A 17,642-nucleotide genomic window follows, 5' to 3' on the forward strand; every position below is an offset into this window, starting at 1 on the left:
GACATACAGAGAGACATACAGAGACAGACAGAGAAAGACAGAAACAGAGACAGACAGAGAAATACAGAGAGGCATACAGAGACAGAGAGACAGACAGAGAAACATTCGTGCAGCTAATTCATCCACCTTATTCTGAATGCTCCTTGTATTAAGACACAAAGTCTTCAGGCTTGTTTTTTTAACGCTCTTAGGCCTATTAGAATTATTATTTACTGTGGCCATGTTTGATTTAAACCGTTGATTTCTCTGACTGCCACTTTTGTTTTTCTCCTTCCTATCTTTTGCTTTTATCCTTGTTTCCCTTTCCTCTGTGCCCCTGTTCAGGTTCCCAACCCCCTGCCATTTAAATTTAAACCCTTCCCCAGAGCTCTAGCAGACACTCATCCTAGGACATCGGTCCCGGCCCTGCCCAGGTGCAAACCGTCCGCTTTGTACTGGTCCCACCTCCCCCAGAACCGGTTCCAATGTGCCAGGAATTTGAATCCCTCCCACTGGCACCATTCCTATAGCCACGTATTCATCTGAAATATCCTTCTATTTCTACTCTGACTAGCACGTGGCACTGGTAGCAATCCTGAGATTAGTACCTTTGAGGTCCTATTTTTTAATTTACCTCCTAACTCCCTATATTCAGCTTTTATGACCTCATCCTGTTTTTTACCTATATCGTTAGTGCCTATATGCACCAAGACAACTGGCTGCTCACCCTCCCCTTCCAAAAGATTCTGCAGCTGCTCTGAGACATCCTTGACACTTGCAACAAATTCCTCCTCATTTCTGTCCTAAATGGCCTACCCCTTATCCTTTGACTGTGTCCCCTGGTTCTGGACTCCCCGACCATTGGGAACATCCTTCCTGCATCTAGTCTGTCCAGTCCTGTCAGAATTTTATAACTCTCAATGAGATCCCCTCTCATTCTTCTAAACTCCAGCGAGTATAAGCCCAATCGACCCAATCTCTCCTCATATGTCATTCCTGCGATCCTAGGTATCAGCTTGGTGAATCTTCGCTGAACTCCTTCCATGGCAAGAACATCCTTCCTCAGATAAGGCAACCACAACTGCACACAATACTCAAGTTGTGGTCTCACCAAGGCCCTGTACAACTGCAGCTAGACATCCTTGTTCCTGTACTCGAACCCTCTCGCTACGAAGTCCAACATACCATTTGCCTTCTTAACTGCCTGCTGCACCTGCATGCTTACCTTCAGCGACTAGTGCACAAGGACACCCAGGTTTCGTTGCACTTCTCCTTCTTCCAATCTATTGCCATTTAAATAATAATCAGCCTTCCTGTTTTTGCCACCAAAGTGGACAACCTCACATTTATCCACGTTATATTGCATCTGCCATGTTTCTGCCCAATCACCCAACATGTCCAAATCATCCTGGAGTTTCTCGACATCCTCCTCACAGCACACACACCCACCCAGCTTTGTGTCGTCTGCAAACTTGGAGATATTACATCTAGTTCCCTTGTCTAGATCATTAATATATATTGTGAATAGCTGGGGTCCAAGGACTGATCCCTGCGGTACCCCACTAGTCACTGCCTGCCACTTGGAAAAAGACCCATTTATTCCAACTCTTTGCTTTCTGTCTGCCAACCAGTTCTCTATCCAAGTCAATACCTTGCCCCCAATCCCATGTGCCTTAACTTTACACGCTAATCTCTATGCAGGACCTTATCGAAGGCCTTCTGAAAGTCCAGATACACCACATCCGCTGGTTCTCCCTTATCTATTTTACCAGTTACATCCTCAAAAAATTCCAGTGGATTCGTCAAGCACGATTTACCTTTTATGAATCCATGTTGTGAAACAGAAAGAGGGAGAGAGAGCTCTATACTAACGAGGAACTGGTGCAGGAAGTTGTTATACAGTTCTTCATATGCCAGTAAATCATTGAAAATTATTTTATTTGATTTTTTTCTGTTTTAATTATCTGAATTGGTTATTCAGGAGTTGCCCAAAGGTTTAAAATTTGAGATGTTAAAATCATACTCCCCATCGGGGAATTGAAGCCCTGTCTCCCGCATGACAGGCGGGGATACTCACCACTATACTAATGAGGAACTGACAGGCAAAATTTGTCAGAGCAAGAATCAAGCTGTGAACAGAACTTGACAAATGAGAGAGAGAGAGAAACAGACAGAGAGAGAAAGACAGACAGACAGAGAGAAACAGACAGAGACAGACAAACAGATTGACAGACAGAGAGACAGACAGGAAGAGAGACAAAAAAAGAGGCACATGACAAATGTGCAACAGAGAGAGACAGAAAGAGAGAGAAAAAGAGAGAGTGAGAGAATGAGAGGGACACAGATAGTGAGACAGAGAGAGGTGGAGACTGAAAGATGTAAAAACATTTCACGATCCCTTCTCTTTGTTAGTTGAGAGTGACAGAGAGTGAGAGAAAAATGCAGATTCAAAAATAGCACTTTAAGAATTACATATGAGATCTTTCTTTCCATATCTATAAACATCTCATTGTTTGTTGGAGAATCAGCAGATGACAAATGAGTGTCGCTGAGCTGGATGAAAGGAAATGGGTCTTAAATTAAAGAGTTACCAGGAGTGGGGTTCGAACCCACGTGGGTATAAACCCATTGGATCTTAAGTCCAACGCCTTAACCACTCGGCCATCCTGGTGCTGGGATTATTTGCGGACTGTCTTTGAGAGAATCGGGCCTTCAAGCTCCACCTTGTCACAGAGTTGAGCAGAGCAGAGAGAGACACACAGACAGACACACACATAAACATACAGCGAGACACACACAGAGACACAGAGAGACACACAGACCGACACAGAGACAGACACACACAGAGACACACAGACACAGCGAGACACACAGACACAGAGAGGGTACAGAGAAGATTTACAAGGATGATACCAGAAATGCGAGGGTATATATATTAGGAAAGGATGGACCCCTGCCAAATTAGTTTAAACCCTGATTTGTCTGATTGTTGTTCTATTTCCGACCGTATATTTCATGCATACTTGCAGATCAATGAAAAAGTGAAAAAGTTCGAGGTGTTGGATTTAATTCCGCCCAACTCAGGATCAGTTCTCCAGGGATTTGGTTATATTTCGCAATGAAATGGGATGAAAAATGCTGGAACTGTAGTCAGCAGGATTGGAACCTGCGTGGGGAGACCCCAATGGATTTCCAGACCATCGCCTCAACCACTCGGCCATGACTACTGGGTCTGTGAAACTTTAAATGTTGCTCAGATAAAATCACAATCATCCCCCACTCTGCAGCATACGATCACGTCACCCCGAAACAGTCTATATTGAAGAAACTTCTCAAAGAGACAGTCCCCTCTCGCAATTTTTGATATTTTGTTTTTCACTGCAGCTTTTTAACTTGAAGCTACACTGGGATACATCATTACAGATTAATGCTTACTGCCCGTCGGGGAATTGAACCGCGGTCTCCCACATAACAGGCGGGGATATTTCACTATATTTAACGAGGAATTGACGGAAGATACTGCTTTGCAGTCTCTGCAAAAGCGCAGAGCAAGAATAGCGCTGTGAACAGACCTGGGCTCATTCACCATGTGATGAAATATATGCCTTCATCACCCCCTGTGTTTTACCTGCTTTGTATTGTGTGTACCGCCCCCTTTTTCCTATTGTGTGTATTGGCTACGCCCCTGTCTTTTGCCATATAAAGGTCTCAAGAGCTGTATGAGTCATTCTAGCAGGCGAACCCGATGTGTAAAGACCTTTCATTGTGTCGGAAGTAGAAAGACTCAAGCGGGAGGGTATCATCGAATGCAGTACCAGCCCGTGGCGCGCCCAGGTAGTAGTAGTTAAGGGTAGCGAAAAGAAGCGGATGGTGATAGATTATAGCCAGACGGTTAATCTATACACCCAGCTAGACGCCTACCCTCTGCCCCGCATAGCGGATATGGTTAACCAAATCGCGCAATACCGGGTGTTTTCCACCATCGACCTAAAATCGGCATCCACCAGCTCCCCATTAGGCCGGAGGACCATCCATACACCGCCTTCGAGGCGAATGGACGCCTCTACCAGTTCCTCAGAGTCCCCTTTGGGGTAACGAATGGGGTCTCGGTCTTCCAGCGGGAGATGGACCGCATGGTCGATGAGAACCAGTTAACAGCCACCTACCCATACCTAGACAACATCACCATTTGCAGCCACGACCAGCAGGACCACGACTCGAACCTCGCGAGATTTCTGAAAACCGCCCTCAGACTCAATCTCACCTACAACGAGGATAAGTGTGTCTTTAGCACCACGCGCCTCTGTATCCTGGGCTGCGTGGTGGAAAACGGGGAAATCGGTCCGGACCTCGACCGATTGCGCCCCCTACGGGAGCTACCCCTACCAAACACTCCCAAGGCCCTGAAAAGGTGCCTGGGGTTCTTCTCCTATTACGCCCAATGGGTCCCCAATTATTCCAACAAGGCCCATCCCCTCCTGAAATCAACGTCCTTCCCGCTCACGGCCGAGGCCCACGCCGCCTTCAACAGCATTAAACATGACATTGAGAAGGCCGTGCTGTGGGCAGTGGACGAAAACATCCCTTTCCAGGTCGAAAGCGATGCGTCCGACTTTGCCTTAGCAGCCACCCTCAACCAGGTTGGGCGGCCCGTAGCCTTTTTCTCAAGAACCCTCCAAGGGCCCAAGATCAGGCACTCCTCGGTAGAGAAGGAGGCCCAGGCCATAGTGGAGGCAGTGCGGCACTGGAGGCACTACCTAGCCGGCAAACGCTTCACCCTGCTTACCGACCAGCGGTCAGTAGCCTTCTTGTTTAACACCAAACAGAGGGGGAAGATCAAGAACGACAAAATTCTCAGGTGGCGGATCGAACTCTCCACATTTGAGTACGACATAATATATAGGCCGGGGGCCCTCAACGAATCCCCCGATGCCCTATCACGAGGGATGTGTGCCACCATCCAGGGGGACAGGCTACAGGGCCTCCAGAATGGCCTCTGCCACCCGGGGGTCACCCGGCTATTCCACTTTATAAAATCCCGTAACCTGCCCTATTCTATCGAGGCGGTCCGGTCTATGACCAGGGACTGCCGCACCTGTGCGGAATGCAAGCCCCGTTTTTTCAGGCCCGACCGAGTCCACCTGATCAAAGCTACACGGCCATTCGAGCGCCTGAGCTTAGATTTCAAGGGACCACTCCCCTCCACCGACCACAATGTGTACTTTCTCAACATTGTGGATGAGTACTCCCGCTTCCCATTCACCTACCCCTGCCCAGACATGACCAGTGCCACGGTCATCAAGTGCCTCGGCAACCTGTTTTGCACATTCGGCATGCCCAACTACATCCACACTGACAGGGGGGCGTCGTTCATGAGCGACGAACTGCGCCAATACCTGCTGTCGAAGGGGATAGCCACGAGTCGGACCACTAGTTATAACCCCCGGGGTAATGGGCAAGTGGAGAGGGAGAACGCGACAGTGTGGAAGGCGGTCACCTTAGCACTAAGGTCTAAAGGCCTCCCCACCTCCCGCTGGCAAGAGTTCCTCCCAGACGTGCTCCACTCGATAAGGTCGCTACTGTGTACAGCTACTAACGCCACTCCTCACGAGAAGATGTTTGTTTTTCCCCGCAAATCAACCTCAGGAGTGTCCCTACCCTCGTGGCTCTCCACCCCAGGGACCGTCCTATTACGAAAGCATGTGAGGGGCCACAAAACGGATCCACTCGTGGAGGCAGTACACCTACTCCACGCAAACCCACAGTACACGTACGTCAAGCACGCTGACGGGTGTGAGGACACCGTGTCCATAAAGGACCTCGCCTCGGCAGGAAGCGACGACGACCCATCACTACCACCCACAGAAGAACCACCACCACCCCCAGGCTTACCACCCCCAGAAGTACCTGCAACACCCCCAACACATGGGTATGCCAAGGAGGGCACCACGGACTCCCGGTCGGAACCCGAGGTACTGTTGCGACGTTCAGGAAGGACTATCACACCCCCGGATCAGACTAAATCTGTAGAAGGGGTGAATGTGATGAAATATATGCCTTCATCACCCCCTGTGTTTTACCTGCTTTGTATTGTGTGTGTACCGCCCCCTTTTTCCTATTGTGTGAATTGGCTACGCCCCTGTCTTTTGCCATATAAAGGTCTCAAGAGCTGTATGAGTCATTCTAGCAGGTGAACCCGATGTGTAAAGACCTGCAAAGTTCTTAGTGATTAAAAGCCTTTCACAGAATCACAGAATCACAGAAACCCCACAGTGCAGATAGAGGCCATTTTGGCCCATCGAGCCTGCACCGACACATATTCCACCCGATCCCCGTAACCCCTGCACCAGCACATATCCCACCCTATCCCTGTAACCCCACGTATTTAATCCCCCTAACACTAAGGGTCAATTTATCATAGCCAATCAACCTAACCTGCACATCTTTGGACTGTGGGAGGAAACCGGAGCACCCGGAGAAAACCCACGCAAACACGGGGAGAATGTGCAAACTCCACACAGACAGTCACCCGAGGCCGGATTCGAACCCGGGTCTCTGGCGCTGTGAGGCAACAGTACTAACCATTATGCCACCGTGCCGCCCTTTAGTTGAATCCTTAAACTTTATCGATGGCACATCACACCAGACCCAGAGGGAGGAGTGAGCAAGGAGAGGGAAACAAAGAGCGAGAGAGAAACAGAGAGAGGCAGAGAGGAGAGACACATACAGAGAGTCGGAGACAGAGAGAGAGACAAAGAAAGAGAGACAGAGAGAGAGAGAGAGAGAGACAGACAGACAGTCCGTAACCCTGTTAATCTCTTTCTCTCTGTCACTCTCTCCCTCCTCCGCGCCCCACACAAAAGGGAGAGGGAAACAGAGAGAGAGAGAGAGCTCTATACTAACGAGGAACTGGTGTAGGAAGTTGTTATACAGTTCTTCATATGACAGTAAATCTTTCAAAATGAGTTTCAGTCATTTTTTTCTGTCCTCATTTTCCAAGGAGGATTTTAAGAAGCTGTAGAATGGTTTAAAATTGGAGATGTTAAAAATGCTTTCTCCCCATCGGTGAATTGAATCCCGGTCTCCCACGTGCTAGGCAGGGATACTCACCACTATACTAACAAGGAACTGATAAACTGGAGAATCTGTCAGAGCAAGAATCGAGCTGCGAACAGACCTGGGCAGAGTGGGACGTAGAGAGAGAGAGAGAAAGGCAGAGAACGGCAGAGCGACAGACAGAGAGACATACACAGAGAGACAGAGAAAGACAGAAACAGAGAGACAGACAGAGAAGGACAGAGAGACATACAGAGACAGAGAGACATACAGAGAGAGAGAGAGAGACAGACAGGGAGACAGGCATACAGAGAGAGAGACAAAAAAGGAGGCATGTGTCAAATATGTAACAGAGACAGAAAAAGAGATAGAGAATGAGAGGGAGACAGAGAGACAGATAGTGAGACAGAGGTGGAGACTGAAAGATATAAAAATGTTTTACGGTTACTTTAGTTTGTTAGTTGAGAGTGACAGAGAGTGTAAGAGAAAAGTGCAGATTCAGCAGATGCCAAAATAGTACTTTAAGAATGACATATAAATATGAAATCTTTCTTTCCATATCTATAAATATCTTATTGTTTGAGGTTCAGCAGATGCAAAACGAGTGTCAGAGCAGGATGTAAGGAAATGGGTCATAAATGAAAGAGTTGTGTTCGAATCCACGTGGGTATAAACACACTGGATCTTAAATCCAACACTTTAACCACTCGGCCATCCTGGGGCTGTCAACAGGGACGGACTGTCTCTGTGAGAATCGGGGCTTCAAGCTCCACCCTGTCACAGAGTTGAGCAGAGCAGAGATTTCCTCGGTGGCAGGAGAGGTTAACAAAGCAGTTAATGAAGCAGATGTGATCCTGGGCTTTATAAATAGAGGCACAGAGTACACAAACCAGGAAGTTTTGCCAAACCTAAATAAAACACTAGTTCGGCCCCAGCTGGAGTATTGTGTCTAATTCTGGGGAACCACACTTTAGGGAGGAGGTGAAGGCTGAGGAAAGTATCCCCGCTTGTTACCCGAGTGACCGGCAGACACACACAGACAGAAACAGAAAGCCACACATGTACACATACAGACACACACATCAACACAGACACACACATAGAGTGACTTAGACATCGAGAGAGACAGACAGAGAGAAACACTGTCGCTAATTTGCCTGATTTTTGTTCTATTTCTGACCGGATATTTGGTGAATACTTGCAGGTCAATGAAAACGAGAAAAATCTCGAGGTGCTGAAAGTTGTGGGATTTAATTCCGCCCAACTCAGGATTAGTTCTCCAGGGATTTAGTTACATTTTGAAATGAAATATGCTGGAAATGTAGCCGGCAGGATTCAAACATGCGTGGGGAGATCCCAATGGATTTCTAGTCCATCGCCTTAACCACTCGGCCACGACTACTGAATCTGTAAGACTTTAAATGTTGCTCAGATAAAATCGCAATCATCCTTCGCTCTGGAGCAAAACAGCACTCAGTCCCTGAACAGTCTCCGCTCAAGAACATTCTCAGAGACAATTTCCCCTCGCATTTTTTTACTCTTCCATGTTCCTCCCTCGCTTTTTAACACGAACCAATTTAATTACTATTTCACATCTTAAAGACGCATTTCGCCCCATCGCAGAACCCCACTCACCAGGCGGGGATACTCCACTAAACTGACCAAAGTCACTGCTGGGCATGCTCTGCAGAAGCTCAGAGCAAGAATGGCGCTGTGGACAGACCAGGGCTCATTCACCAGCCCCAGAGGGAGGAGTGAGCAAGGAGAGGGAAACAAAGAGCGGGAGAGAGAGAGAGAGAGAGACAGAGAGATCCTGTCGGGGAATTGAATCCTCACCACTATACTATCAAGGACCTGGTAGAGGAAGTAGTTATACAGTGCTTGAAACAAAGACTCGAACACACACACACACAGACACACGCACACAGACATGTGTGTCTGATTTCTATATGTGTCGGTATTTCTCATAAATCTTTTCTGAGTGTCATGGTTTTATAAAAACTTACAGCACAGAAGGAGGCCATTCGGCCCACCGTGCCTGTGCTGTCTCTTCGAAAGAGCAGTCGTACTCAGTCCCACCCCCCGCTTTTTGTCCGTAACCCTGTTAATCTCTTTCTCTCTGTCACTATCTCCCTCCTCCGTGCCCCACACAAAAGGGAGAGGGAAACAGAGAGAGAGAGAGAGCTCTATACTAACGAGGAACTGGTGCAGGAAGTTGTTATACAGTTCTTCATATGCCAGTAAATCTTTCAAAATTATTTTAGTTAATTTCTTTCTGTTCTATTTTTCCAAGGAGGTTTTTAAGGAGTTGGCCAAAGGTTTAAAATTTGTAATGATAAAATTGCCCTTCCTATCAGGGAATTGAACCCCGGCCTCCAGCGTGACAGGCGGGGATACTCACCACTATACTAACGAGGAACTAACACATACAATTTGCCAGAGCAAGAATCGAGCTGTGAACAGAGCTTGACAAATGAGAAAGACAGAGAGAGAGACAGGGACAAAGACAGAGACAAAGAGAGAGCCAGTCAGAGAGAGAGAGAAAGAAAGAGAAACAGAGAGAAAGACAGAGATAGACAGAGAGAGACAGACGGAGAGAAACAGACAGAGACAGACAGAGAGAAACAGACAGAGACAGACAGAGAGAAACAGGCAGAGACAGACGGAGAGAAACAGACAGACAGACAGAGAGAAACAAGCAGAGACAGACGGAGAGAAACAGACAGACAGACAGAGACAGACAGAGACAGACATTGAGAAACAGACAAAGACAGAGAGCCATGCAGAGAGAGACAGAGAGAGAAACAGACAGAGAGACAGACAGAGAGAGAGACAGGTAGACAAAAAAGGAGGCGCATGACAAATGTGCAACAGAGAGAGACAGAAAAAGAGAGAGAGAAAAAGAGAGTGAGAGAATGAGAGGGACACAGATAGTAAGACAGAGAGAGGTGGAGACTGAAAGATGTAAAAACATTTCACGATCTCTTCTCTTTGTTAGTTGAGAGTGACAGAGAGAGTGAGAGAAAAACGCAGATTCAGCAGATGCCAAAATAGGACTTGAAGAATGACATATGAGATCTTTCATTCCATATCTATAAACATCTCATTGTTTGTTGGAGAATCAGCTGATGACAAACGAGTGTCGGTGAGCAGGATGAAAGGAAATGGATCTTAAATTAAAGAGTTACCAGGAGTGGGGTTCGAACCCACGCAGGTATAAACCCATTGGATCTTAAGTCCAACGCCTTAACCACTCGGCCATCCTGGTGCTGGGATTGTTTGCAGATTGTCTCTGTGAGAATCGGGCCTTCAAGCTCCACCTTGCCACAGAGTTGAGCAGAGCAGAGACACACAGACTGACACAGAGAGACATAGACAGACACAGACACAGAGAGAGACACAGACCGACACAGAGAGACATACACATAGACACACAGACACAGACCGACACAGAGAGACACACAGACTGACACAGAGACACACACATAGACACACAGACACAGACAGACACACAGACACAGAGAGGGTACAGAGAAGATTTACAAGGATGATACCAGAATTGCGAGGGTATACATATCAGGAAAGGATGGACCGCTGCCAAATTAGTTTAAACCCTGATTTGCCTGATTGTGGTTCTATTTCCGACCGTATATTTCGTGCATACTTGCACAATGAAAAAGTGAAAAACTTCAAGGTGTTGAAAGTTGTGGGATTTAATTCCGCCCAACTCAGGATTAGTTCTCCAGGGATTTGGTTATATTTTGAAATGAAATGGGATGAAAAATGTTGGAACTGTAGTCGGCAAGATTGGAAGCTGGGCAGGGTAGACCCCAATGGATTTTCTAGCCCATTGGCCTGAACCACTCGGCCACGACTACTGGGTCTATGAAGAGTTCAATGTTGCTCAGATAAAATCCCAATCATCCATCATTCTGCAGCAAAAGAGCACTTCGCCCCGAAACAGTCTATATTGAAGAAACTTCTCAAAGAGACAACACCCTCTCGCAATTTTTGATCTTCTGTTTTGCACTGTAGCTTTTTAACTTGAAGCTACACCAGGATACATCATTACAGATTGATATCTTAGAAATGCTTGCTCCCCGTTCAGGAGTGGAACCACGTAACAAGAGGGGATACTTCACTATATCTAATGAGGAACTGACGGAAGATACTGCTTTGCAGTCTCTGCAGTAGCGGAGAGCAAGAATGGCGCAGTGAACAGACCTGGGCTCATTCACCAGACCCAGAGGAAGGAGTGATCAAGGAGAGGGAAACAAAGAGCAAGAGAGCAAGAGCAAGGAAATTGAAAAAGGCAGATACAAGAAATCCTGGCAGCCTAGAGAGAATAGAATATGCGATCAATGTCTGGCCGGCGAGGTTGAAACAGAAATGCATTTCCTCCTAAAATGCGAAAAATTCAACACATCAAGAAACATATTATTCAACAAGCTAAGCCAAACAACCCCAGATTTCAAGGAATTGGATGACCTGTCAAAATTGAGATTAGTCCTGGGAGAAGGAGACAGACCATACCTTGGGGCCAAATATGTAACAACATGTCACAACCTGAGGACTGTTTAAAATTAAGACTGTTTAAAATTAATATTGAACGTACCAAATGAAGTACAAAGACTGTTTAAAATTAATATTGTTTAAAAGTAATATTGTATGTACCCAACAAATGTCAAATCGATTGACACCTACAGAATGTTGGAAAAATGTACCTTTTTGCTATGTAAGCTTTGGCAATATGGTTCTCTGTAAACTTTCATGCCAATAAAGCATTTGAATTTGAATTTGAATTTGAATTTGAGAGAAACAGGGAGAGAGACACAGAGAGACAGAGACAGAGAGAGAGACAAAGAAAGAGAGACACAAAGATAGAGAGGACAGAGAGACAGACAGACAGTCCGTCACCCTGTTAATCTCTTTCTCTCTGTCTCTCTCTCCCTCCTCTGCACCCCACACAAAAGGGAGAGGGAAACAGAGAGAGAGAGAGAGCTCTATACTAACGAGGAACTGGTGCAGGAAGTTGTTATAGAGTTCTTCATATGACAGTAAATCTTTTAAAATTATTTTCAATCATTTTTTCTGTCCTCATTTTCCAAGGAGGATTTTAAGAAGCTGCAGAAAGGTTTAAAATTAGAGATTTTAAAAACACTTCCTCCCCATCGGGGAATTAAACCCCGGTCTCCAGCGTGACAAGCAGGGATACTCACCACTATACTAACGAAGAACTGATGGAAGCAAAATCTGTCAGAGCAAGAATCGAGCTGTGAACAGAACGAGACTGAGTGAGAAAGAGAAACAAAGAGAAACGGGGACAAACAGAGAAACAGAGACAAATAGTGAGACAGACAGAGAAAGACAGAGAGGGAAAGAGAGAGACAGTGATAGATACAGAGAGACAGAAAAGGAGGCTTATGATAAATGTGTAACAGAGACAGAAAGAGAGAGAGAATGAGAGGGAGACCGAGAGGCATAGTGTGACAGAGAGGGGTAGAGTCTGAATTCTCTTTCTCCTTGTTAGTTAATAGTGACAGAGAGAGAGAGAGAGAAAAAAATGCAGATTCAGCAGATGCCAAAATAGCACTTTATGAGAGAGAGAGAGACAGAGGAAGAGACATAGGGAGAACCTGTCGGGGAATTGAATCCTCGCCACTATACTATCAAGGACCTGGTAGAGGAATTAGTTATGCAGTGTTTGAGACAAAGACTCGAACACACACACACACACAGATTCAAAGACATACACAGACAGATTCACATACAGACACACGCATACACAGATAGACAGACACACACATTGACAGACACATACATTCTCTCTGTCCCTCTTTCCCTCCTCCACGCCACACACAAAAGGGACAGGGAAACAGAGAGAGAGCTCCTTACTAACGAGGAACTGGTGCAGGAAGTTTTTATACTGTTCTTCATATCAGAGTAAATCTTTTAAAATTATTTTAGAATATTTTTCTGTTCTACTTTGCCAAGGAGGATTTTAAGCACCTGCCCAAAGGTTTAAAATTCGAGATGTTAAAAATGCTTCTTCTTTGTCAGGGAATTGAATCCCAGTCTCCTGGGAATACTCACCACTGCACTAACGAGGAATGTCATGTAGAGATGCTGTCAGAGCAAGAATTGAGCTGTGAACAGAACTGGACAAAGTGAGAAAGAGACAGAGAGAGTGGGAGAGGAAGACAGAGACAGCTAGTCAGATAGAGAGAGAGACACAGAGACAGAGAGAGAGAGACTGAGAGAGGAAGACAGAGACACAGAGACAGACAGAGAGAGAGACTGAGAGAGGAAGACAGAGAGAGACACAGAGACAGAGAGAGAGAGAGACTGAGAGAGGAAGACAGAGAGAGACACAGAGACAGAGAGAGAGAGGCTGAGAGAGGAAGACAGAGAGACAAAAGGAGGCTGAAGACAAATGTGTGACAGAGAGAGACAGACAAAGAGAGAGACAGACAGTGAGACAGAGAGTGAGGAGAGAGAGACTGAGAGAGGAAGACAGAGAGAGACAAAAGGAGACTGAAGACAAATGTGTGAGAGAGAGAGACAGACAAAGAGAGAGACAGACAGTGAGACAGAGAGTGAGGAGAGACTGAGAGAGGAACACAGAGACAAAAGGAGGCTGAAGACAAATGTGTGACAGAGAGAGAGACAGACAAAGAAAGAGACAGACAGTGAGACAGAGTGAGGAGAGAGAGAGACTGAGAGAGGAAGACAGAGAGAGACAAAAGGAGGCTGAAGACAAATGTGTGACAGAGAGAGAGACAGACAGACAGTGAGACAGAGATACATTCCACAATTCCAGCTCTTTGTTAGTTGAGAGTGACAGAGAGAGAGTTAGAGAAAAATGCAGATTCCAAAAGAGCATATCAAGAGTTATTTAGAAATATGGAATCTTTCTTTCAAGGGATCTGGGGATAGTGCAGGAAATTGCAGATGAGGTAGAAGATCAGCCATGATCTTATTGAATGGCGGAGCAGGCTCGAAGGGCCAAATGGCCGACTCCTGCTCCTTATGTTCTTCCCATATCTATAAACATCTCATTGTTTGTTTGATGGAGATTCAGCAGATGACAAACGAGTGTTACTGAGCAGGATGAAAGGAAATTGATATAAACGGGTATAAACCGACTGGATCTTAAGTCTCACACCTTAACCACTCGGCCATCCTGGTGCTGGTGTTGCTAGGAGACGGATTCTTTGTGATTCTGGGATTCACGCGCCACTCTGCCAGTAAATTGAGCAGAGCAGAGCTTCTTAAGGTGACAGGGCAGGTTAACAAAGCATTCAATAAAGCATATGGGGTCCTGGGCTTTATAAATAGGGCTTTGAACTAAAGAGTTGGGGGAGGAGGGAAGAGGGAATTAGAAAGTCAAAGAGAAAGGAGAAGGCAATAGTGCAGGGTAGCGATAGGGGTAATGATAACCAGAGTGTGACAGGAGGAGACAGAGCGTACGACCATAAGTGTGCACCAGGGGGGTCGATAACTAGAGGACACAGATTTATGGTGATTGGCAAAGAGACAGGCAGGAAAAAAATCTACTGATAAAAGTTAACCCGCAGTTTCCCACCTTCCCAAAATTAACTTCACTGATATTACAGCGAATTTCATCTCTCCCTTCTCTGGCTCACTCGGGCCTTTGAGTCCGATCCCGCACTTCAAAAGACCCACCCTGTAATGTTATCTTATATCGTAGTACTAGCTGGGGGTGCCCGGCGTTGCCAGGGCAATTTTGGGCCGCACGGTTTACAGCCGGGCGCTGCCCCTCACCCACTCTGTGTCTCTCTCTCCCTCCCCCTCTGTCTCCCTGCTCCGCTCTCTCCCTGCCCATCTCTGTGTCCCCTCTCTCTCTCTCCCCCCCTCTAGCTCCCTGCCCCTCTGTCCCCTCTCTCTCTCCCTCTCCCCCTCTCCGTCCCTCCCCTCCCTCCCCCTCTTTCTGTCCCTCCCTCCCCTCTCCCTGCCTAGCACCTGAGGCCCGGTGCCGTTGTGATACCGGCCGTGCGGGGCCTAGCGCTTGAGGCCTGGCTGGGCTCTGGGGCCGAGACGGACACCAGCTGTGCTCCCCCGCGGGTCGCGCAGTTGACGGCCAGCCGCTGCCGCTCGCGTGCCCGCTGTGTGTCTCAGGCCGAGCGGTTGTGAGGCTCGGCCCGAGTGACCCCAACTCACCTCCCGCTCCCGGAGCCGCAATGTGGGGGTTTGTTTGGCTGGTGCTGTCGCTGTGGGGATGAAAAAAAAGGCGGCGAAGTTTCGGGAGGCTGGAGGATTAGGTCCCGCCCATGACGCACCGATTGGTCAACCATCAGGTCACTGAACTGTAGGATTGGTCAACCAGCAGGTCACTCAACGCTAATGAGAGGTAGGATTGGTCAACCGTTAATGAGTGGATTTTTGAACGTTTTTTGTATACTGTCAGAAAATTTTTTGTCTGACCAAAAAGTAAATACACCTATTAGACTCCCCTAATGATAAGCTTTCTTTTGATATAACATATGTGTAGGTACGCTCTATAACTTTAGATTGTATAGCCGGACAGACAGACAGACAAACAGACAGACAGACAAACAGACAGACAGACAAACAGACAAACTCTTTTATATATATAGATTAAGAGGCTTACGAGTAGATATCGTTGAGTACACTTTATTAGGTCTTGAGTCAGTGCCAGCTCGTGTCGTACTGCCGCATGGCCAAGATGGCTTCCTATTTATCCGACTGCCGTCAAGCAGCTGTCTTTACTACAGCTACTGTCAAGCAGCTGTCTTTACTACAGCTACAGTTATCTGTACATCTTTCCCCCTCAACGATGACGTAAACAGTAAACACCATAACATAACACATAGAACACATATTAACAACATATAAAAACAGTCAGTGTAACTACTATTAATTACTATTAACAACATGTAAAAACTGTCAGTGTAACTATACCTTGCAATAACTGCCGGTACATATAAACACTACCCACACCCAGAAGTCCATTAGCTGTTTACAGTCTTTCCCTTGTCTACAGGTCGAGTCTAACGACAGGCTTTCTGGTGCGCTGTGACCTGTGTAGCTGAGCGGGTATTTGCTGGGCCAACCCAGTTGTGTCCATTAAGTTCATGTCTGTACCACACGGATCCCTTGTCCCATTGTCACCCCTGTGTACTTCATCACTTTGTGGCATTGCCCTCGTCTGCTCGTCACTCTGTCGGATTTCCATCATCAGCTCATCCTCTCTGTCCTCCTGCGGCTGATAGGTCTCGGTGGTTTTCAGTTGGTGCCTCCTGTTTCTGCGATACACATTGCCATTTTCTGTCATGACACTGTATGACCTGGGGGCAACCTGTTGTAGAACGGTGGCTCTTTGATTCCATGACCCAGGCCCTTCAATGCGAACTACATCCTTCTCCTGTAGAGGCACTAGTGCAGTGGCTGTGCGGTCATGGAGCGTTTTTTTGTTTCCGCTGAAGTTTCCGGGCCTTGTCTGCCCATACCTCATCTCTGTGATCAGGTGTGACATGCCTGGGAAGTCGAGTACGGATTTTGCGACCCAGTAAGAGCTCAGCTGGAGACTTGCCACTTTCCAGCGGGGCCGCCCTGTACGACATCATGGCCAGATATGGGTCAGTGTTGCTGTGTGCTGCTTTCTTTAATAGTCCTTTCACAATCTGTACCCCCTTCTCCACTTTTCCATTGGCTTGAGGGTAGAGCGGGCTGGAGGTTACATGCTTAAACTCATACTCTGTAGCAAACGACTGAAACTCATGACTGGCATAGGGAGAGCCATTATCAGGGACCAGAGTTAGAGGGATGCCCTGCCTGGAAAAAATTGACTTCAGGTGAGCTATCACAGCTCTTGACGTGGTGCTGGGTAGGAGAGCAATCTCAGGATAATTAGAGTAATAATCAATACCTAACAAATAGTCTTTTCCTTCGTAGTGAAAAATATCAGTTCCTACCTTTTCCCAAGGTTGTGATGGGAGCTCTGTGGTAATGAGGGGCTCTTTTGTTTGCTTGTAGTGATACTCCTGACATGTAGCACACTCACTGATCATCTGGTCAATATCAGAGTTCATGTTTGGCCAGTAGAGTGCCTCACGTGCTCTCCTTTTTGACTTTTCCACACCCAAGTGCCCTTCATATATCCTGTTAAGCATTTCTCATCGCATAGAGATGGGCACTACAATCCTGTCACACTTAAGCAGTAGTCCATTGACCACAGAAAGCTCAGACTGAATATGATGATATTGTTTACATGACCCTTTCTTCCAACCCTCTTGAAGATTTCTCATCACTTTCCTCAGAACAGGGTCCTTTGATGTCTCTGTGGCTATCTTTGATAGTTGTTCCTGTGAGGCGGGCAATGCTGCATAGACCATATCCACATGAAGGGCCACATCCTCTTCTGTTTCACTGTTTTGTGTAGCACGAGGCACAGCCCTGGATAGTGTATCTGCTATGAACATTTGTGTCCCTGGCACATATGTGAGCTCAAAATCATAACATTGTAGTCTCATCATTAGGCGCTGTATCCGTGATGACATGTCACACAGATTCTTTTTTGCGATCCCTAGCAGTGGCTTATGGTCAGTTTCTAGGATAACCTTGGG

The 17,642-nt window shown here is 46.7% G+C and overlaps 3 non-coding genes across 3 annotated transcripts; all 3 read right to left on the reverse strand.

Moving 5' to 3' along the window:
* Positions 1–2,567: 2,567 nt before the first annotated feature.
* Positions 2,568–2,650, reverse strand: trnal-uaa (transfer RNA leucine (anticodon UAA)). The gene has a single exon. It is a non-coding gene; the product is annotated as a tRNA-Leu (tRNA).
* Positions 2,651–3,124: 474 nt separating this feature from the next.
* trnas-gga (transfer RNA serine (anticodon GGA)) lies at positions 3,125–3,206 on the reverse strand. The gene has a single exon. It is a non-coding gene; the product is annotated as a tRNA-Ser (tRNA).
* A 7,014-nt stretch (positions 3,207–10,220) lies between these two features.
* Positions 10,221–10,303, reverse strand: trnal-uaa (transfer RNA leucine (anticodon UAA)). The gene has a single exon. It is a non-coding gene; the product is annotated as a tRNA-Leu (tRNA).
* Positions 10,304–17,642: the final 7,339 nt, after the last annotated feature.

This window comes from Somniosus microcephalus, chromosome 4, assembly GCF_052327205.1.
Source record: "Somniosus microcephalus isolate GS21.2 chromosome 4, FLI_Smic_1.0, whole genome shotgun sequence".
NCBI classification, from domain to species: domain Eukaryota; kingdom Metazoa; phylum Chordata; class Chondrichthyes; order Squaliformes; family Somniosidae; genus Somniosus; species Somniosus microcephalus.